The 23,212-nt window shown below is 36.1% G+C and overlaps 1 protein-coding gene across 2 annotated transcripts in view; it reads right to left on the reverse strand.

The window, feature by feature from the left end:
- Window positions 1-23,212, reverse strand: part of ADAMTS19 (ADAM metallopeptidase with thrombospondin type 1 motif 19) — a 236,414-nt gene that overhangs the window by 45,374 nt on the left and 167,828 nt on the right. The window lies entirely within an intron of this gene.

Consider the following 23,212-nt stretch of genomic DNA (forward strand, 5'->3'; position numbering starts at 1 on the left):
ATGTAAAACATGTGGCATCTCCTCTTTGGGAAAGTGCACAGTCATAGCAAATGCCATTAGCTCTCCTTCTCTCCTAAAGCCATCCACATCTACACACTGACATTTATCTTTGCCTCCACCAACCTCCTTTTGACACTTGATGTCTGTAACCGTTATTTTCGTCCTTATTCATTCTTATGTCCTTAATCATTTATTATGTAACATATTGTTATTTTAAGGCTATGTGTGTCTGTGCTGTTTATGCAATGACAGGGTTAAATTCATTACAAAACCATTCAAAGATAACATGCTGGTTTTAAAAAAAGAACTCAGGATCCTTTTCACATCCTTCGTTTGTGATTTGCTGTGTATAAGAACAAAAGATAAATGTTAATTCTCACTGACAAATAGCCACCATTTGTATGGGATTTTATAGAATTTTTTTTTTTATTTTAAAGATTGGCACCTGAGCTCACAACTGTTGCCAATCTTTTTTTTTTTCCTGCTTTTTCTCCCCAAATCCCCTCAGTACATAGTTGTATATTTTAGTTATGGGTCCTTCTACGTACAACTTTTTTTACCTACATTTTTTCCCCTTTCTTTTTTGACCTGATCTCTGCTACTATTTTACTAAGATTCACGACATGGAAATGAGATGTCATGATTGCCATTTAAATTAAGGATTCCTTTTTATTTTTTGCAAATGATTTTATTATTTTTTTAAGTTAAACTTTTAGATTCTCCCATATCACTGAATTCTCTTTCACAAAGACATTTACATAAAGATTCATTGAAGACTTTTATGTCATAATTCTGTGAAACTGTTTTGATGACTTAAGCCGATAAATTTTCCTAAATGTTATTTAAACAAATTTCTATTTATTGAATGTTTGAGGGTTTCCAAATTTTTTATATTGTAAATAATGCTCAGATAAATATACTGTACACTATTTACATATATATTTAAATATTTCCCTTGGATAGAGTCCCAGATTTGGAATTACAGAGCCAAAGAAAAGGAACACTTAAAGATTTTGAAAAATAATTTCAAATTGATTTTCATAATGGTTGCATCAATTTATGCTTCTGTCAGTGACTGAGAGTGCCCATTTCTGAACATCTCCTTGGAAGCACCTTTCTCTTGTATAATATTTAATCATAACTGAATAATTACTTATCAAGTATCAGATCTAAGTCAGGAAATACTCAAAGTTCTTGGATCTCCTAAAACAAACAATATAAATATGTTCTTTGGCTTCATGATATTTATAAGCTAACTGGCAAAACAGACATTAAACAAGTTATATAAGTAACTAACTAAAATTATGCTGAAACTTGTGTGAGAGGAGTTAGGAAAGGCTGGCCTGAGGATGTCATTTACTGAGGATGTTAGCCAGGGGAAAACAGATGCAGAAAAAGAACATTCAAGAATGAGGGAACTGGAGAGGTGTCAGGACGGTGGTGTAGGCGGACTCTGAACTCACCTCGTCCCATGGACACAACAAATTTACAACTACTCTGGGAACAATTACCCCTGAGAGAGAACTGAAAACTAGATAAAAAGAACCCTTGCAACAAGGGACAGTCCCAACTGAGGTAGAAGCGGCAAACATTCCTTGCTGGAGAGAATAAAAGCCACCTTCACAAGCTGTGGTGGTTCATGGCTGGCTAGAAGCAATAATAAGGTACACAGCCTTCCCTGGAGGAGTGGGGGACCTGAGCAGGGGAGCACTACTGCTATAAGCATCCTTTGGACTCAGCACAACTGAGATAAGTCTCATAATATCTGGCTTTGCTGGCTACTAACAACACCGAGGAATATCCCCAGAAAAGCTATCGGACATAAGGGAAAAAAAGCCACCTCTTAAAGGACCCATGCACAAATTCACTCATTTCAGAAAGTAACCTAAAATCACCAGAAAGGCACACAGTCCTTTGGTGAAAAGACACTCACCTGATAGGCTCTGGGTGCATCTTGGTGAGAGGTGAGACCTCTTCAGGGACTGAGACATTGATGGCAGCCATTACTGTGACCTAGTACAGGCGTGCTGACCCAGACGCTGGCAGATGCCATGGGAGATTTCCCCTCTCCTGTTAGCCCAGGGTCTGCCCCACCCACTAGAGTGCCCATTTAAACTAGCTCAGCCAGGCCAGGCAGATTGCCCTAGTGACTGGTCCCACCCGACAACAAGCTCTCAGGCCACTTGTGGGCCTGCATAGGCTGGGTGCCTGGATCCTCTGCAGCTGGGTGACTGGGTCTGCCTCTGCTGGGCAGGGTACGTGAGGAGCGGATGGAGAGTGTGGGGCATTGGAGGAGTGTGTGGGGCCTCTGCAGTGGGGCACCTGGGTCCACTTCAGGGGGTCAGGACGCATGCATGGGGCAAGTCTGTGTTGACAGTGTGTGTGGCCTTGTGGGCGGTGGGACTCATCAGCAGCAAAAGACTTGTGCTTCTCAAATAACCACATAGGGGATCAGCCCCACCTTCCAAAACCTGAAACAATTGGGTGCTCCTGTGCCTGGGGCCAGCCCAACTCAGCTGCAATCCTGAGAGAGCTGACAACAGCCTTGCAGGCCAGAGGCCCACAACAATTGTAAGCCCCTGAGCCCAGCAACCAGCCACTCTGGGGGCCTAGACTCTTAACAGAAAAACTGCAAGAGGAACTTGCTATTAGACCTTGCAGCCAACTGTGCTGGGGCTTCCCATGCCTGATAAAATGACTGAAGGCTCCAGAGCAGCCACACACAGCTGAGCATTACAACCAGCTGGCTAGGGGACAGCCTAGACTCCCTGGGAACCAGCAGCAAGAGCAATCCTGCCACAAGAGAAGGACACATGTACCCCACACAGGGATCATTCCTGGAACATTTGGAACTGGTGACAAGAGGGAAGCACATTGCTTGGCCTTATAGGGCATATCTTACATAAAGCCACCTCCCCAAGATCAGGAGACGTAGTTTACCCACCTAATACATAGAAATAAGCACAGAGAAAGAAGCAAAATGAGGAGGTAAAGGAATACATTTCAAGTAAGGGAACAGGACAAACCCCCAGAAAAAGAACTAAATAAAACAGAAATAAACAATCTACCTGACAAAGAGTTCAAACAAAAAGTCATAAGGATGCTCACTGATCTTGGGAGAAGAGTGGATGAACTCAGTGAGACGTCAGCAAAGAATTGGAAAATATAAAAAAGAACCAATTAGAAATGAAGAAAACAATACTGGAAATGAAAAATTCACTAGAGGGACTCAATAGCAGAGTATATGACACAAAAGAATGGATGAGTGTGCTGGAAAAAGACAAGAGGAAATCACTGAAGCTGAGCAGATAAAAGAAAAGAGAATTAAAAATAACAAGGACAGCCTAAGGGACCTCTGGGACAACATCAAGTGCACTGACATCCATATTACAGGCATCTCAGAAGGAGAAGAGAGAGACAAAGGGCAGAGAATCCATAAGAAATAATAGCTGAAAACTTTCCTAATCTAAGAAAGGAAACAGACATCCAGGTACAGGAAGCAGAGAGCACCAAACAAAATAAACTGAAAGAGGCTCACACCAAGACACATTATAATTAAACTGTCAAGAATTAAAGATAAAGAGAGAATCCTAAAAGCCACAAGAGAAAGGCAACAAGTTACATACAAAGGAACTCCCATAAGGCTATCAGCAGACTTCTCAACAGAAACCTTACAGGCTAGAAGGGTGTGGCACAATATATTTAAAGTGCTGAATGGGAAAAACCTACAGCCAAGAATACTCAACTCAGCAAGGTTATCATTCAGAATGGCAGGGGACATAAAGAGTTTCCCAGACAAGCAAAAATTAAAGGAGTTTATCACCAAGAAACTAGTTTTACAAGAAATGTTAAAGGGACTTATTTAAGCGGGAAAGAGAAGGCCAGAAATAGGAATAAGAAAATTATCAAAAAAAAAAAAAAAAAAAAACCAAACAAACAAACCCAAAAAGGCAATAAAATCACTGGTAAAGACAAAAGTACAGTAAAGGTAGCAGATAACCACGTATGGAGATAATATGAAGGTCAAAAGATGAAAGAACCAAAATTATCTATTTCCATGATAAGAGGGTAATGGATACATACACACAAAAGAAGAGGTTAGATGTGATATCAAAAACATAAAATGTGGGAGGAGGGGAGTAAAAGAGTAGAGCTTTTAGAAAGAGATCAAACTAAAGAGACCAGCAACTTAATATAGATTGCTATATAAATAGATTATTATATATGAACCTCATGGTAATCACAAACCAGAAACCTATAATAAATACACAAAAAATTAAGAGGAACTCAAACACAATACTAAAGAAATCCTTCAAGCACAAGGGAAGAGAACAAGAGAAGAAGAAAGGAACAGAGAAGAACTACTAAAACACCCAGAAAAGAAGTAACAAAATGGCAATAAGTACATGCTTATCAATAGTACTTTAAATGTCAACGGACTAAATGCTCCAATCAAAAGACACAGGGTGGCTGATTGGATAAAAAAACAAGACCCATATATATACTATATACAAGACACATTTCAGACCTAAAGAGACTCACAAACTGAAAGACGGAAAGTGATACTCAATACAACTGGCAATGAAGAGAAAGCAGGGGTAGGAATACTTATAGCAGAAAAAATAGACAAAAAAAAAACCTGTAACAACAGAGAAAGACGGGCACTACATAATGATAAAGGGAATGATACAACAAGAGGCTATAACACTTGTCAATATCTATGCACCCAACATAGGAGCACCTAAATATATACAGCAATTATTAAGAGACATAAAAGGAGAAATAGATGGTAACAAAATAATAGTAGGGGACTTTAACACACCACTTATACCAATGGATACATCATCCAAACAGAATATCAACAAGGAAACATTGGCCTTAAATGACACATTAGACCAGATGGATTTAGTAGATATGTACAGAACATTCCATCACAAAACCACAGAATACACATTCTTTTCAAATGCACATGGAACATTCTCCAGGACTGATCACATATTAGGCCACAAAACAAGTCTCAATAAATTTAAGAAGATCAAAATATTACCAAGTATCTTTTCTGACCACAAAAATATGAAACTAGAAATCACTGACAGGAAGAAAACCAACAAACAAGAAAAATGTCAGATAAACAATCTAACAGTGCACCTGAAAGAACTGGAAAAAGAACAAACAAAACCCAAAATCAGTAGATACAAGGAAATAATAAAAATCAGAGGAGAAATAAATGAAATAGAAACAAAAAAAAGTGGAAAAAAATCAATGAAACTAAGAGCTGTTTCTTTGAAATGATAAACAAAATTGACAAACCTTTAGCTAGACTCACTAAGAAAAAAAGAGAGAAGTCTCAAATAAACAAAATCAGAAATGAAAGAGGAGAAATTACAATGGACATCTCAGAAACACAAAAGATTATAAGAGAATACTACAAAAAGCTATACACCAACAAATCAGATAATCTAGAAGAAAAGGATAAATTCTTAGAATTACACAACTTTCTAAAACTGAGTCAAGAATAAACAGAGAATTTGAATAGACCAATCACTAGTAAGGAGATCACAGCAGTAATCAAAAACCTACCAAAAGGGGCAGTCCTGTGGCTGAGTAGTTAAGTTCGCATGCCCCAGTTCAGCGGCCTGGGGTTTGCTGGGTCAGATCCTGGGCATGGATCTATGCACCACTCATCAAGCCACACAGTGGAGGCATCCCACATAGAAGAACCAGAATGATCTACAAATAAGATATTCAACTATGTACTAGGGCTTTGTGGAGGAAAAAAAAAATGAAGATGAATATTGGCAACAGATTTTAGCTGAGGGCGAATTTTCCTAAAAAAGAAAAAGAAGAAGTAAGGTCCATAAAAACAAAAACAAAAACAAAAATCTCCCCAAAGTCCAGGACCAGGCAGCTTCCCTGGTGAATTCTACCAATCACTCAAAGAAGAATTAATATGTATCCTTCTCACACTCTTCTGAAAAATTGAAGAGGAGGGGAAGCTTTCTAACTCATTCCACAAAGCCAACATTACCCTGATACCAAAACCAGACAAGGGCAACACAAAAAAAATTACAGGTCAACATCACTGAAGAACATCGACGTAAAAATCCTCAACAAAATACTAGCAAGTCGAATACAACAATACCTTAAAAAGATTATAAACCATGATCAAGTGGGATTTATTCCAGGGATGCAAGCATGGTTCAACATCTGCAAATCAATCAACATGATACATCACATTAACAAAATGAAGAATAAAAATCACATGATCATCTGAATAGATGTAGAGAAAGCATTTGAAAAAATACAGTATCCACTTATGATAAAAACTCTGAATAAAATAGATATACAAGGAAAGTACCTCAACATAATAAAGGCCATCTATGAGAAACCTTCAGCTAATATCATTCTGAATAGAGAAAAATAGACAACTATCCCTGCAAGAACAGGAACCAGACAAGGATGCCCACTCCACCCCTCTTATTTAACATAGTATTGGAAGTCCTAGCCAGAGCCACCTGTCAAGAAAAAGAAATAAAAGAGATCCAAATTGGAAAGAAGAAGTGAAACTGTCAGTATTTGCAGATGACATGATTTTGTATGTAGAAAATCCTAAAGAATGCACCAAAAAGCATTTAGAAATAATAAATAAATATAGTCAAGTTGCAGGACACAAAATCAATAACAAAAATCAGTTGTGTTTCTCTACACTAACAAAGTAGCAGAAAGAGAAATTTAGGATACAATCCTATTTAGAATTGCAACAAAAAGAATAAAATACCTAGGAATAAACTTAACCAAAGAGGTGAAAGATCTGTACACTGAAAACTACACAACTTTATTGGAAGAAATTGAAGACACAAAAAAATGGAAAGATATTCTGTGCTCTTGGATTGGAGGAATTAACATAGTTAAAATGTTCCTACTTCCTAAAGCAATCAACAGATTCAATGCAATCCCTATGGAAGTTTCAACAACATTTTTCACAGAAATAGAACAAAGAATCCTAAAATTTATACAGAATGACAAAAGACTCCGAATAGCCAAAGGAACCCTGAGAAAAAAGAACAAAGAAGAAAGCTGGAGGTATCACACTCCCTGATTTCAAAATATACTCCAAAGCTACAGTGGCAAAACAGCATGGTACTGGCACAAAAACAGACACCTGGATCAATGGAACAGTTGAGAGCCCAGAAATAAATCCACATATCTATGGACAGCTAATTTTCAACAAAGGAGCCAAGAACATACAATGGAGAAAGGAAAGTCTCTTCAATAAATGGTGCAGGGAAAACTGGACAGCTGCATGCAAAAGAATTAAAGTAGACCATTATCTTACACCATACACAAAAATTAACTCAAAATGGATTAAAAAGTTGAATGTAAGACCAGAAACCACCAAACTTTTAGCAGAAAACAGGCAGTACGCTCTTCGACATCAGCCTTAGCAGCATATTTTAAAGTACCATGTCTGACAGAGCAAGGGAAACAACAGAAAAAATAAACCAACTAAGAGACTACATCTAACTAAAAAGCTTCTGCACAGCAAAGGAAAATCATCAACAAAATGAAAGAACGATCTAAAAATTGGGAGAAGATATTTGCAAACCATATATATCTGATAAGAGGTTAATATCCAAAATACATAAAGCCATACATCTCAATAATGAAAAAACTAACAACCCAATTAAAAAATGGGTAAAAGATCTGAACAGACATTTCTCCAAAGAACATATATGGATGGCTAACAGGTACATGAAAGGATGTTCAACATCATTAACTACCAGGGAAATGCTGATCAAAACTACAATGAGATATCACCTCACCCTCATTAGAAGGGCTATAATTAACAAGACAGTAAACAACAAATGTTGGCAAGGATGTGGAGAGGAGGGAACTGTCATACACTGCTGGTGGGAGTGCAAACTGGTGAAGCCACTATGGAAAACAGTATGGAGATTCCTCAAAAAATTAAGAGTAAAACTACCATACAATCCAATTATTCCACTCCTGGGTATTTATCCAAAGAACAGGAACACATGAATGCATAAAGATACATGCACATATATGTTCACTGCAGCATTAATCACAATAGCTAAGACTTGGAAGCAACCTAGGTGCCCATCAAGGGACAAATAGATAAGGAAGATGTGGTATATATACAATGGAATACTACTCAGCCATAAATGATGAAATCCAGCCATTTGTAACAACATGGATGTGGACTTTGAGGGTATTTTATACTACGCGAAATATGTCAGAGGGAGAAAGTCAAATACTGTATGATCTCACTCATAAGTAGACGATAAAAACAACAACAAACAATCAGATTGAGACAGATATTGGATTGCTGGTTACCAGAGGGGAAGGTGGGAGGGAGGAGGGCAAAAGGGGTTATTAGGCACATGTGTCTGGTGACGGATTGTAATTAGTCTTTGGGTGGTGAATATGATGTAATTTACACAGGAATCGAAATATAATGATGTACACCTGAAACTTATATAATGTTACAAACCAGTGTTACTGCAATAAAAATAAATAAATAAATAAATACTCTAAACACAAAACAAGAATGAGGGAACCATCAATGGAAAGGTCTTAAAGCTCAATGCAGCTTGGTGAGAATCGGGATGCAAGTATGCATGACAACAAATGCACTAAACTAGATCATGAAGAGATGAGGCTGGAGAAGTAAGGAATAGCCAGATGTTATAGACCTTGTTAATATTTTGAGGGTTTTTTCTAAGAAAAAATATAAAGCTAGAAAAGCTTTTGAAAAATATTAAGAAGAAAATAGAGTGATGTAGGCCAAATTTAGATAGAGAGGTCAGGACAAAACATCAACATAGCAGCCCAACTGAAAGTAATGGTGGCTTGGATTAAAGTAAGGGAGAAAAATATCAAGAGGAATTTAGGAGAGAAATTGATAAAATATGATGATGATTTTGTTGCTGTGGGTAAAAGTGTCAGGTACAATGCTAGGTTTCAGGGATGAGAAAATAAGTGAATTATGATGGCAAATAATGAGATGGGAGAGCTAGCAAAAGAAATGGTTGAAGAGAAATATCAGGTGTTAAATTTTGAAAAATCTAGATTTTTAAAAAATCTGTTTTATTGTTATTAAGGTTAAAGATAATTTTCATTTGCTTATTAGTCAGTTGTATTTTTCATTTAAATTAATTGGTAAATTATTAATTATTTGTTAAGTCTTTCTGGTCCACTGAGAGATTTTCTGGTGCTTATATTTCCATTATTACAAGCAATGTATTAATAAAATTATTAAAATTTTACCTCATCAATCTTAATTTCTACCAAAAAAATCTTCATCATGTACTGCATATAAAATATCATGTTTTAGATAAAATATTAGGCATATATATTTTCAGATTTATGGAAAATATGAATATTAATTTTTACCTTGAATCTTAAACTTTAAGGGGAAATATGTTGACAGTAAACTCTCAACACTTTGCAAATAGCTATTAACATCCACAAAGGCTATACTTCAGATAATGCTAAATTGACTAAACAAATAAGGATTTTTCTTGAAAGGTAAAGCATTTCCTTGTATTTTTCTAAAGTCTATTAAATATTCTGAGAAATCCTTTTGGCTTGGATTTATACTGTAATCAGTATGATTTCATTTTGTGTGTGTGTATGTGTGTATTCCAACATATATTTAGGGCACAATTATAAAGGAATATTTCCCAAAAATCTCTAACAGAAATGCCTAAAAAATTTCTGGGAGTAGTTATAGTACAATGTTCAGACTCAATTGGTATTTCTGGAATTCAGCATTCCCCAGAAAATGGTACACGCATGTACCTGAAAACCCACACTATTTATAAGCTTATTTCACATAAAGAATCAGTACTCTGGGTGTGTGATGTTTCTTGGTTTTTGTTTTTAATTCATTAGTTTTAAAAATGTGTTTAGAAAACCTGTTTCTGGCCATACCTGAATAACTGGAACTGCACTGGTTCTCCCACTGTAACAACTAGAAAACTACGCAATGTATGAAACAATTGTTCTCAGACATTGGACAAGTGACAACAGAGAACTGTGATCCCTAAGAGAAGGAGAACAAATGTGATCTCTAAAATTGCTTGACTTTCTGCCTGAAGATATTTACCAGACCCCACTATAGGAAGGGGAACTCAAGCAGAACACAGATGATGAGGGCTTCAGTGAGATGAGGACAGACAATGGAGTTCAAATTGGCTAAGTCAGCTGGAATATGTTGTATAGAGTATTGGAGAAGAAGGAGCTACGCAGAGACAAACTCCAAAATCTGGAAAGCTATGCTTTTGAGCCTGTGGCTAAATACTAAGCTGCAAAGAAGTGGGGTGAGATTCCTCAAGGCTGAGAAAAGAATACCTACCTAGGAGCTGCAAACTGTACAACTCCTGGAGTTCATGTAGGGTTGGAAGATAAACGAATTGTATGCAATCAGAGTAGAGAGATCTTATTGAACATACATAGACTTCAGTGGAGAACCTAGAAAGGTTGCCTATTAGAAACAGGGGAAGCCTATTTCTAGACTCACTCTAACAAAGCTTTACAAAAACATCAGGAAGTCCAGCTGATCTGCAAGGAAATTAGCTGTCTAGCAAAATGAAAGTCAACACTCAATAATAAAGAACAACAAAATCCAGCCATTCAGTGCTGGCTCATTAATAGTGTCCAGCATCCAATCAAAAATTACTACATACGTAAAGAAGTCATGTGTCAAGTCAAGTAAAGAAGTCAAGATATGTAAAGAAAATGTGACCCATAATCAGGAGAAAAATCAGTCAATAAAACGAGACCCCAAAATACTAGAGATAACAGAACTACCAGACCAAGACTTTTAAAACAGCTATTGTAGGGGCTGGCCTCATGGCTGAGTGATTGGTTTCATGTGCTCTGCATTGGCAGCTGGGGTTTTGCCAATTCAGATCCTGGGTGTGGACAGAGCACCGCAACTCATCAAGCCATGAAGAGGTGGCATCCCACACAGCACAACCAGAAGGACCTACAACTAGAATATACAACTACATGCTGGGGGGATATGTGGAGAAGGAAAAAAAACGAAGATTGGCAACAGATTTTAGCTCAGGTGCCAAAGTTAAAATAAAACAAACAAAAAAACCCAGCTATTATAAGTATGTCCAGTAAGCACAAGAAGTTAAAGAAAAATCTGTGATATTCAAGAGAATAATAAAAACAATAAAAATAAGCAAATAAAATTTCTCAGAATAGAAAAATATAAGAGATGAAACAATAAATCACTGTATGGGCTTAAAAGCACTATTAGACATTGCAAAATAAGTCAGTGAACTTGAAGATAAGCTAGTAGACTAGAAACTAACTGGAATGCAGAGAGAAAAAACAGGCTGAAAAAAGTGAACAGAGCATCAGTGACCCATGAGAAATACCTGAACACAGAAGTAACTGGAAGTCTAGAAAAGTGGCAGAAATTATTTGAAGAGATAATGCTCAAAATTTTTCCAAATTTAATAAAAACCATAAACATACAGGATCTAAAAAATACAATGGAACCAAAGCAGGATAAGCACAAAGAAAGCCATATTAAAGAACATCACAATCAAACTGCTGGAACCCAATGATGGGGAGAACAACCTTAAAAGTGGCTAGAGAGGGAAAAGGCACATTATATACAAGGGAATAAAGATTTAAGAATTCCCCGGATATACCATTAGAACTAATGCAAGTCAGAAGACAATAAACATTATCTTTAAAGTGAAAAAACAAAACAAAACAAAATATAGAATTCTATACCAGTGACAGTATCCTTCAGATATGAAGGCAAAATAAATATACCATGAGACAAACAAAATTTGAGAAATTTTGCTGCCAGCAGACTTGCCCTACAAGAAATATTAAAGGATAGTCTTAAAGCTGAAAGAACCTGGCTCCAGATGGAAACAGGAGTCTATGTGAAGGTTGAAGAATGTTGGTACTGGCAAATGTATGAAAATATAGAAACATTTTTTCATTAATAAATTATTTATAATATAATTGACTATAAAGTAAAAATGATTACAATGTATTTTGGTGCTTAAATCATATGTAGATCCTGGGCGTGGACATGGCACCGCTCATCAAGCCAAGCTGAGGCGGCATCCCACATGCCACAACTAGAAGGACTCACAACTAGAATATACAACTATGTACTGGGGGGCTTTGGGGAGAAAAAATAAAATCTTAAAAAAAAATGTATTGGCTATATTAATATCCGATAGCACGGACTTCAGGGCAAGGAATATTCCCAGAGACAAAAAGAGAGTTTTTAAAAATATCACTTAAATTTAAATTACCTTGTAAAATTTTAAATGACATTTAAAATTTATTAAGGACTCCATACAATCCTATCTGTATAATGGAGTATCAAATGCATGAAGCAAAAACTGACATAATTGAGAAGAGGTAGAGAAAAGTTCAGAATTTTAGCTGGGGATTTCAATACTTCTCTTTCCTTAATTGATAAAGCAAGAAGAAAATCAATAAGACTATAGAAGACTTGAACCAAATGGAGCTAACTGATATTTAAAGAAGAGCCGGCAATTGCAGAATATAAATTTTTTCAAGTATAAATGGAACATTAATCAACATAGGCTGCCATGGAACAGGTCTCAATTGAAATCACACTCAGTATAATTTGTTACCCACATATTTAAACTAGAAATCAACAAGAAAATATCTATTAAAAATCTACAAATATTTGAAAATTAAACAGTAAATTTATAAATAAGCCATAGGTCAAAGTAGAAATCAAAATGGTAATTCGAAAATATTTTGAACAAAATATAAAACATATAAAAATTGTAGAATGCAGCTAAAGCATGGCCTAAATGGATAAATTGTTATATTAGAAAAGAAGAAAGGCCTATAATCAATTATCTACATTTTGACCTTAAAATGGTATAAAAAAGAGCAATTTAAACCTAAAATAAGTAGGAAGAAAATAATAAAGAGCAGAAGTCAATTAAATAGACAGTAGATTAACAATAGAGGCAATCAGTGACATCAAAAGTTGGGTATCATAGGGGCTGGCCTGGTGGTCAAGTGGTTAAGTTCGTGTGCTCCTCTTCAGCATCCCAGGATCTGCCAGTTCAGATCCTGGGCACAGAGCTATACACTGCTCATCAAGCCATGCTGTGGTGGCATCTCACATAGAAGAACTAGAATGACCCGCAACTAGGATATACAACTATGTACTGGAGCTTTGGGGAGAAAATAAAAAAAAGAGGAAGATTGGCAACAAAAGTTAGCTGAGGGCCAATCTTCCTTAAAAAAAAAAAAGTTGGTTATTCTAAAAGATCAGAAATGATAAAACTCTAGTTTGATTAAGAAAAGAGAAAGAAATTAGAAATATCAGAAATGAGAGAAGGAATTCTGCTACAGTGCTTACAGATATTGTAGTGTAATAAGGAAATATTATAAACAACTTCAAGACAATACATTTGATAAAGTAAGTGAAATCCATAAATTCTTTGAAGACACCAATTACCAAATGTGACACAAGAAGAAAAGAACATCTGAATAGTCATATTTATATGTATACATACACACACACATATATTAAAGAAATTAGGTTGAGATTTAAAAACCTCATGAAGAAAATACCAAAGTTCAAACACTTAAGGAAAAATAGTACAGTCTTTCACAAAATTTACTATAAAATAGAACAGGAGGGCGGCAAGGTTCTTCGAATGTGCTTAAAAATGTCATTTTTCTCAAGGTAGATAATAAATATAAATATCTACATTTTATTTCTTCCTTTAAAACTAATCCATTGGTTAAGAATATTTATTTGTATTTATTAAATATTCAGGAAAATTACACTTTTATATATTCTAGATACAAGTTCTTTTCAAGATAAGTTTATTAGAAATATTTTCTCTGACACTACGGCTTGCCTTTTTATTTTCTTAATGGTGTCTTTTAAATATATTCATTTTGGGGTGGATGGGTTGGTATATTTGCCCATCCATGGTAAAGAAATCCTTGCTTACCACAATGTCATGAATCTGTTTCTCTTAGGTTTTTTGCTAGAAGTTTTAGAGTTCTGGCATTTTTGTTTAGTTAATTTTTTGAGTTAATTTTTTGTGTATGATTTGAGGTACAGGCCAAGTTTCAATATTTTTTCCTCATATAAATATCCAGTTATTCCAGCATTATTTGTTTAAAAGAGTACCTTTTCCCTCTGCATTATCTCAAAACTTTGGTTGGAAATCAGTTCACTCCATATTTGTGTGTTTAGTTTCACTAGGATGATGAATTTGTCAATTTTGTCAATTTTTGCTTTAAAATTTTGAAGCTACATTCCTGGGTTCATATAATTGTAAAATTACAATATCTTTCTGATAAACTGAATTCTTTTATAATTATTTTGTGACTTTTTAATTTCAAGCAATACATATTTCTTTAAAGTTAGTTCTGACATACATTACTATGGGTATATTAGTATTCTGTTGGTTTGTACTTTACTTTTTTGGTGAGGAAGATTGGCCCTGAGCTAATATCTGTGGCCAATCTTCCTCTCTTTGCTTGAGAAAGATTGTCCCTGAGCTAACATCTGTGCCAATCCTTCTCTATTTTGTATGTTGGATGCCACCACAGCATGGCTTGATTAGTGGCATGTAGGTCAACACCTGGCATCAGAACCCGTGAACCCCAGACTGCTGAAGTGGAGCTCGAGAACTTAACCACTAAACCCTGCCCTTTGTTTTGTATTTTTCTGGTTTAATTTTCCATTCTTTGATTTTCAGTTTTTGTGAATCTTATGTTTTATATATGTCTCTTATGATTCCCATATACCTGACATTTTTAAAATCCAGTCTGATAATTTTTGTCTTTCAAATAGAGATTTTAGTTTTTAAATGTTTATTAAGATTGCTGGTATGTTTTGATTCATTTATATCATCTTATTTTGTGCTTTCTTTTTTCCTGCTTGCTGTATATTTCTGTCATTTTTCTCCTATCTTGTTTTTGATTGAGTTTTTAAATTTCATTTTAAAAATTATATTTGGTTCTTTAAATATGTGGTCAATTTTTATTTATTCTTATTTTTAGATCCTTCTTTTATGTATTTAAACATATTAGCCATAATATTTTTACATTTTCTGTAAATGATAGCTTATATGTCTGATGTTCTCCCTTACTTTTACTGTGTTTTGCTCATAGCCTCTATTTCCTTATATGTTCTCTGAACTTCTTTATAAAATTATAGTTGAAGTTCACAGAATTCCTTTGAACCTTGGTGAAGGTGCATTACTCACAAAAGGGTTTGATTTGCACATGCCAACCACCTTGGTGACCTCATTAAAATAAATATCTGACAGTTTTGGACTTCATAGTTAGGGCACTGGTGCTTCAAATTCATGTGAGCACTTGCTCTGGGTTACAAATTCTCAGGGAAGTTGATTTCCTACCTCCACCTAGTACCAAAGTTATCAGAGACACATTTCCTCTCTTTTTCCTCTTATGGTGCAAATGTGTTTCTCTCCTTCACACTGAGCTTACAGTCCTTTGGGGTCCTGCTTTATGAGGGGGTGTCCCATGAGAGTCCCCACTTCGCAAAGGCCTTATTAGCCTTTGTTTTCTGTCTACAGGACTCCTTGGCTCTCAAGTCTACACTGGTCAACAGGACTAAGCATAAGTGGGGCTGCAGTCAGCCTAATCATACTCTGGCTCCTTGTTCTCACTTTGTTTTTGGCACCTGAGGGTTCTTTAATTTCTTTCCAGGTCAGAGGTAAATTTAAAAGGAGTTCTTTTTTTCTCCTTTTGTATTTTGCTTAACATTTTAAATTGTGTTTTTAGTGAGAAGTTTTTCTGTAGTGGGTTGCAAGCAAAACTGCAGGGAAAGTAAGCTGACTCATGTGACCTTTTTCAGATTTTTTTTTTTAAAGATCCATGAGCTGTTTTTCTTTTCCCCCCAAAGATTGGCACCTGAGCTAACAACTGCTGCCAATCTTTTTTTTTTCTTTCTGCTTTTTCTCCCCAAATCCCCCCCGTACATAGTTGTATATTTCAGTTGTGGGTCCTTCTAGTTGTGGCATGTGGGACGCTGCCTCAGCATGGCCTGACGAGCAGTGCCTTGTCCGTGCTCAGGATCCGAACCAGTGAAACCCTGGGCCGCCGTAGCGGAGTGTGTGAATTTAACCACTAGGCCACAGGGCCGGCCCCTAGATTTTTAAAAATTATAAGCTACAATGATTTTTGCAAAGATGTAACATACGGTCTATGTGAACCCCTCTTCTTTTCAGACTTTTTGATAAATTAACAAAATAATAAAGCCAAAATCTTCAGAAAAGCAGATAATAACTGCATATGGGATTACAACTCAAAGATAGAGTAATGAAAAAGAATAATTGTATTGAGAGAGAATTTAATGTCTCCTATGAGATAATATATAGTTTGATGTAGACAAGTTAATTTCTTAAAGAATGATCAGTTTGCCAGGAAATGATTTATTTTCCTTTCTTTTTGCTTAATCTATTTCAGAGGAAGATTTTCAATGACTTCTTTCCAATGCCCGAAGGAGCTTTTAGGAAATGTGATTTACGATCTGTATTCTCTGCCATTCTTTACGCAGAGAATACATATCATAGGCTTGAAATCTAAGATTTCAGGCTTGAAATCTAGGATTTTAATACTGTATCATTTCTTTTTTTTCCAAATTTGCCCCTTATCCACGTGCCCTATCTCAGTAAATGCCCTTATTTGTCCCGTTGTTTAAGCCAGAAACCCAGAAGTCATCCTTGAATCTGCATCTTCTATCAATACTCACATTGATTTTTCAACAAGTTTTATCAGTTCAACTTGTTCAATGTCTCTGGAAGCCATGGGGCTTTGCTCATTCCTATTCTCTGGATTGGATTATGCAACTGGTCTCTTTGTCTTCATTCTTGCACACTTCCAGTAATTCATCAGGATAATTTCTTTTTCTTCAGTTAAGCAAGTAAGTAAATTTAGTGGGTTCTTGAATAAACATAACATATTAGTATTTTCAACACTGATTTAATCTCCAGAGTAGTATTTGGGATTTTTAGGAGCACTGATGCTATTCACTTATAAAGTAACTTAGGCCTAACGTTAAGCACAAGGAATGCTGACAACAATAAGGGAAGATGCTTAACACAGATGTGTGATTCCCATTTTAAAATGAATGGTCTTTTAACAACAAAAAGTGATTGGAGATTTACATTTAGAGACCTGCATCAGGGAAAGAAGATGGAATCTGACAGATTTGGAAGTAATGATTGCAGAAGAAAACAGTCATTTCAGGATTCGTATTCCCCTGAGTTAATTCTATACGAAAGTTGATCATGTCAGTTAAGAAAAGGGGAAGAAGAAGGAATTTGGGGGAAGTTCAAGGCAAGTTTATTCATATACGACATGTACTTTAAAAACACAAGTGTTGCATAGAAGGCAATGATCACAAAAGAAAAGTAAAAAAGATACAGTAGGAATCAGATACTATGGCCATACTACTCTGGTTTAAATCCAGGATCACAGCTTTTTATTTTTTAATTAATTAATTAATTTTTTGTGAGGAAGATTGGCCCTGAGCTAACATCTGTTGCCAATCTTCCTCTTTTTGCTTGAGGAAGATTGTCCCTGAGCTAACATCTGTGTCAGTCTTCCTCTATTCTACGTGGGATGCTGCCAAAGCATGGCTTGATGAACAGTGCCAGAATCCAAACCTGCACCCCTGAATCCAAATCTGCAAACCCAGGGCCACCAAAGCAGATTATGTGAACTTTACCACTATGCAACCAGGCCGGCCCCCAGGATCATAGCTTTTTAGATGTGTGACCTTGGCACAGAAACTTAAACTCCCTGTTCCTCTATTCTCTGATTTTAAAAATTGGGAAATTAGGGGGCCGGTCCCATGGCCAAGTGGTTAAGTTCGCGTACTCTGCTGCGGCGGCCCAGGGTTTCACCGGTTTGAATCCTGGGCGAGGACATGGCACTGCTCATCAGGCCACACCGAGGCGGCATCCCACATGCCACAACTAGAAGGACCCATAACTAAAAACACACAACAAGCCAGGGGGCTTTGGGAGAAAAAGGAAAAGTAAAATCTTTAAAAAAAAAAATTGGGAAATTAGTGGTACCTACTTCATAAGAGTTCTTATGAGGATTTATTTAACAAATATATTTAATGCACTGGCCCATAATAATCACTATACAAATGTGAACTATCTTTTCTTAATTAAAATTCACTCAAAAAGTCTCTATCTCCTGTGTGCCTGACTCTGTTTTAGTTATAGTAGGTATAGCTCTAAGCAAAATGATCCCTGCCTTCAAGAATTAACGATAGAGATAGACAATATAAAAGCATTCATGTAAACAAAACAAGAACATTCAGACAGTGATAAACACTAAAAGGAAATAAAGCAGGTCAATATAACAGGGAGTGGCTTGGTTAGGGGTCACAGTGGATAAGGAGAGAAAGTGATAGATGTGAATAACTGACAGGGCTTGCTGATGTATTGTATTAGATTGGGAAAGAGAGTTATTAAGGACAACTCTTAGTTTTGGTATAAACTACCAGATAGAAATTGGTGACTGTGGTAGGAAGTATAACGGCTCCCCAAAAGATATTCATGCCCTAAAAGGTAGATATCATACAAAGTATCTTTCCTGACCTCAATGGGATGAAGTTAGAAATCAATAACAGAAGGAAAACTGGAAAATTCACAAGTTTGTGGACATGAAACAACACACTCAAACAATCAATGGATCAAAGAGGAAATCACAAGGGAAATTAGAAAATATCCTGAGACAAACGGAAACCAAAACACAACATACTTAAACATACAGGACCCAGTGAAAGCAGTGCTGTGAGGGAAATTTATAGCTATAAACACATTAAAAAAGAAGAAAGCCCTCAAATTAACAACCTAAGTTTACAACTTAAGGAACTAGAAAAAGAACAGAGTAAACCCAAAGCTACCAGAAAGATGGAAATAATAAAGATTAGAGCAAAGATAAATAAAATAGAGAATAGAAAGATAACAAAGAAAATCAACAAACCAGAAGTTGGTTCTTTGCAAAGAGCAATGAAATTGACAAACCTTTGGCTATATTGACTTAGAAAGAAAAAGACAACTGAAAAATCAGAAATGAAAGTGGGGACATTACAACTGATGCTACAGAAATAAAAAGGTTTTAAGAAAGCACTATGAACAATGGTATGCTGTCAAACTGGATAACCTAAATGAAATGAACTAATTCCTAGAAACACAAAATCTACCAAGACGGAATCACAAAGAAATAGAAATCCTAGATATACCTATAACTAGTAGAGACTTAATCAGTAATCAAAAATATCCCAACAAATAAAAGCCCTGAACCTTAGGGCTTCACTGGTAAAATGTACCAAACATTTAAAGAAGAACCAACACCATCCTTAACTTTTCCAAAGAAGTGGAGTGGAGGGAAGCCTTCCTAAATCATTCTATGACGCCAGTACTTTCCTGATACCAATGCTAGACAAAGGCACTATGAAAAAAGAAAACTACAGACCAATTTCCCCTATAAAATATTGGTGCAAAAACCCTCGACAAAAATACTAGCAAACCGAATTCAGGAGCACAAAAGGCATCCAAATCAGAAAGGAAGAAGTAAAATTATTTATGTTCACAGATGATATGATCGTATATGTAGAAAACTCTAAAGATTCTACCAAAAAAACCTGTTATAACTAAGAAATGAATTCAGCAAATTAGCAGGATACAAATTCAACATACTAAAAGCAGTTGCATTTCTATACATTAACAATAAACAATCTGGAAAGGAAATTAAGAAAACAATTCTGCTTATAATAGCCTCAAAAAGAATAAAATACTTGGGAATTAACTTAACCAAGGAGGTGAAAGACTTATACAATGAAAACTGCAAGACATTACTTTAAGAAATTAAAGAAAACATAAATAAATGGAAACACATATCAGGTTCATGGATAAGACTTATTGTTGTCAATATTATCCAAAGCGTCCCACAAATTGAATGCAATTTCTATCAAAAGCCCAATGACCTTTTTTGCAGAAATAAAAAAAATAACTATCTAAAATTAATACGGAATCTTAAGTGACCCTGAATAGCCAAAATCATCTTGAAAAAGAGAAATAAAGCTGGAGACTCACACTTTCTGATTTCAAAACTTACTAGAAAGCTACAGTAATCAAAACAGTGTGCTACTGGCATAAAAACAGACACATAAACCAATGGAATAGAATAGAGATCCCAGAAATAAACCTTCACACATGTGTCCAAATGATTTTCGACAAGGATGCCAAGATCATTCAACAGAGAAAGGACAGTCTTTTAACCAGTGGTGCTGGGAAAAATGAGTATCCACTTGCAGAAAAATGAAGTTGGACTCTTAACTAACACCATATACAAAAATAAACTCAAAATGGACCAAAGATCTAAATGTAAGACCCAAAACTATAAAATTCTTAGAAGAAAACATAGAGCAAAATCTTCGACACATTAAATTTGGCAATGATTTCTTGGATACGGCACCAAAGGCACAGGTAATAAAAGAAAAATGGACAAATTAAACATTGTGAAAAGTAAAAACTTTTATGCATCAAAAGACACTATTAACAGAGTAAAAACCCACTGAATGGGAGAAAATATTTGTAAAGCATATATCTGATTAGGGATTAATACCCAGAATATATAGAGAATGCCTAAAACACATCAACAAAAAAAAAAACGTAATTCAAAAATGGGCAAAGGACTTGAATAGACATTTCTCCAGAGAAGATATCCAAAAGCCAACAAGCACAAGAAAACATGCTCAACTTCACTAATCATCAGGGAAATGCAAATCAAGACCACAATAAGCTATTGCTTCAAACCCATTAGGATGGCTACTATCTAAATAACAGAAAACAAGCATTGGTGAGGATATAGAGAAACTGGAAGCCTTGCACACACTGTTGGTGGAAATGGAAAATGGTATGGCAATGGCAGAAAATGGTATGGCAGCTTCCCAAAATATTGAAAATAGAATTACCATATGATCCAGCAATTCTACTTCTGGATATATATGCAAAAGAATGAAAAGAAGGATCCTGAAGAGATATTTGTACACCCATGATGATAGCAGAATTATTCACTATATTTAAAACATGGAAGCAACCCAAGTATCCATGGATAGATGAATGGATAAGCAAAATGTGGTATATGCACACACTGGAGTATTATTCAGCCTTAAAAATGAAGGAAATTCTGACACAATCTATAGCATAGATAATCTTGAAGACATTATTCTAAATGATATAAGTCAGTTACAGAAAGGACAATTACTATATGATTCCACATATGTGAGGTCTGTACAGTGGTCAAATTCACACAGATAGAAAGCATAATGGTGGTTACCAGGGGACAGGGTGGAGTGGGGAATGGGGCGTTATTGTTTAATGGGATAAGAGTTTCAGTTTTGTTGGATAAAAACAGTTCTGGGGGCCGGCCCCATGGCCTAGTGGTTAAGTTAGCACGCTCCACTTCAGCAGCCCAGGGCTCGCAGGTTCGGATCCAAGGTGCAGACCTAGCACAACTCATCAAGCCACGCTGTGGCAGCATCTCACATAAAATAGAGGAAGTCTGGTACAGACGTTAGCTCAGTGACAATCTTCCTCACACACACACAAAAAGAGTTCTGGAGACAGATGGTGGTGGTTGTGGGTGCAAAGCAACGTGAATGTATTCAATGCCACTGAACTGCACATTTAAAAGTTAACATGGTAAATTTTATGTTATGCGTGTTTTACCACAATTTTTTTAAAAAAGCGTTATTAAGAAAAAAAAGATATCCGTGTTTGAATCCCTGGAACTTAGGAATGCTATTTTACATAGCAAACAAATAAATAAGTAAATAAATGACTGCAGATATGATTAAATTACAGATCTTGAGATGGAGAGATTATCCTGGATTATCCAAGTGGGCCCGAAATGCAATCACACATATCCTCATACGAGGTAGGAAGAGGGAGATTTGAACACAGAAGAAGAGGAGAAGGTAATGACACTAGGAAGGCAGATACTGGAGAGATGTGGTCACAAGCCAAAGAATGCTGGTGGCCACAAGAAGCTGGAAGAGGCAAGGAACGAACACTCCCCTCGATTCTCCAGAGAGAGCACGGCTTTGCAGACACCTTGATTTGTGGTCCGGTGAAACTGATTGTGGCCTCCAGAACTGTGAGACAATACATTTCCGTTGTTTTAAACCACCAAGCTTGTGGCAATTGTTGCAGCCATCATAAGACACTAGAATAGTGACATTTACTGTAGTAGAGAAAACTAAAGGAGGAAGAGGTTTCAGCATGGGACGGAAAAAAGCTTTTGATTTAGACTTCTTATTTCTGAGGTGCATATGAGACATTTGATAATTTACATCAAATAAACAAGAAAAGCATTGGAGCTAGATGCAATTCCCCAGGGAGAGAGGATAGCAGGGAAGAGAGAAGGGCCCAGGCTTGAGCCCCACAGTATGGGAACATTTGGAAACCATGTGGAGTTGAGAATCCAACAAAACAGACCAGTAAGGGGCTTCCAACAAGGTAGGGAGCCTCAGGTCTTAGAAGCCAAAAGAAGAAAGTATTTAAAGAACTGAGGAGAGGTCAACAGTTTTGAATATTGTTTATAGGTCAAATCACATGTGAACATCAGATTTGTCAACATGGAGGGCATCTGCTGACCTTGACAAAGGTAGCTACTGTAGAGGGGACACAGAAACAAGACTGGATTGGTTGAAGAGCACGGAAAATAAGGAATTAGAGACAGCATGCAAATGTCCCATTTGTAAAACTGGCTCGTTTATTTAGCCACATTTGTTAGGTTACTAAACAGCATAGTATAGTGTAGACTTATTTGAGAAAATTCCCTTTCAGACATCAATATTCCTTTCCAGCTTGGAAAAAAAGAAAACATATTCCCAAGTGTAATAGCCAATTGTCTGCAATTAAATGAATGCACTGAAATTGTCTAGATTTTGCACAGGGTCTCCAATAATGGGGTATTAGAGCTCCAGTATGAATTTGGATCCCTGGGATGATTTACTTGCACTTAAAATGCATTTAAAAACCATAGCAGGTAAAAACAGATAAAACATATATTAGAAATAACAAACTAACAAGTGCATCACACGACAAAGGATTTCTTTTACTGTCCCCTTGCCTCAAATTTTCCT

This window comes from Equus caballus, chromosome 14 (genome assembly GCF_041296265.1).
Source record: "Equus caballus isolate H_3958 breed thoroughbred chromosome 14, TB-T2T, whole genome shotgun sequence".
NCBI classification, from domain to species: Eukaryota; Metazoa; Chordata; class Mammalia; order Perissodactyla; family Equidae; genus Equus; species Equus caballus.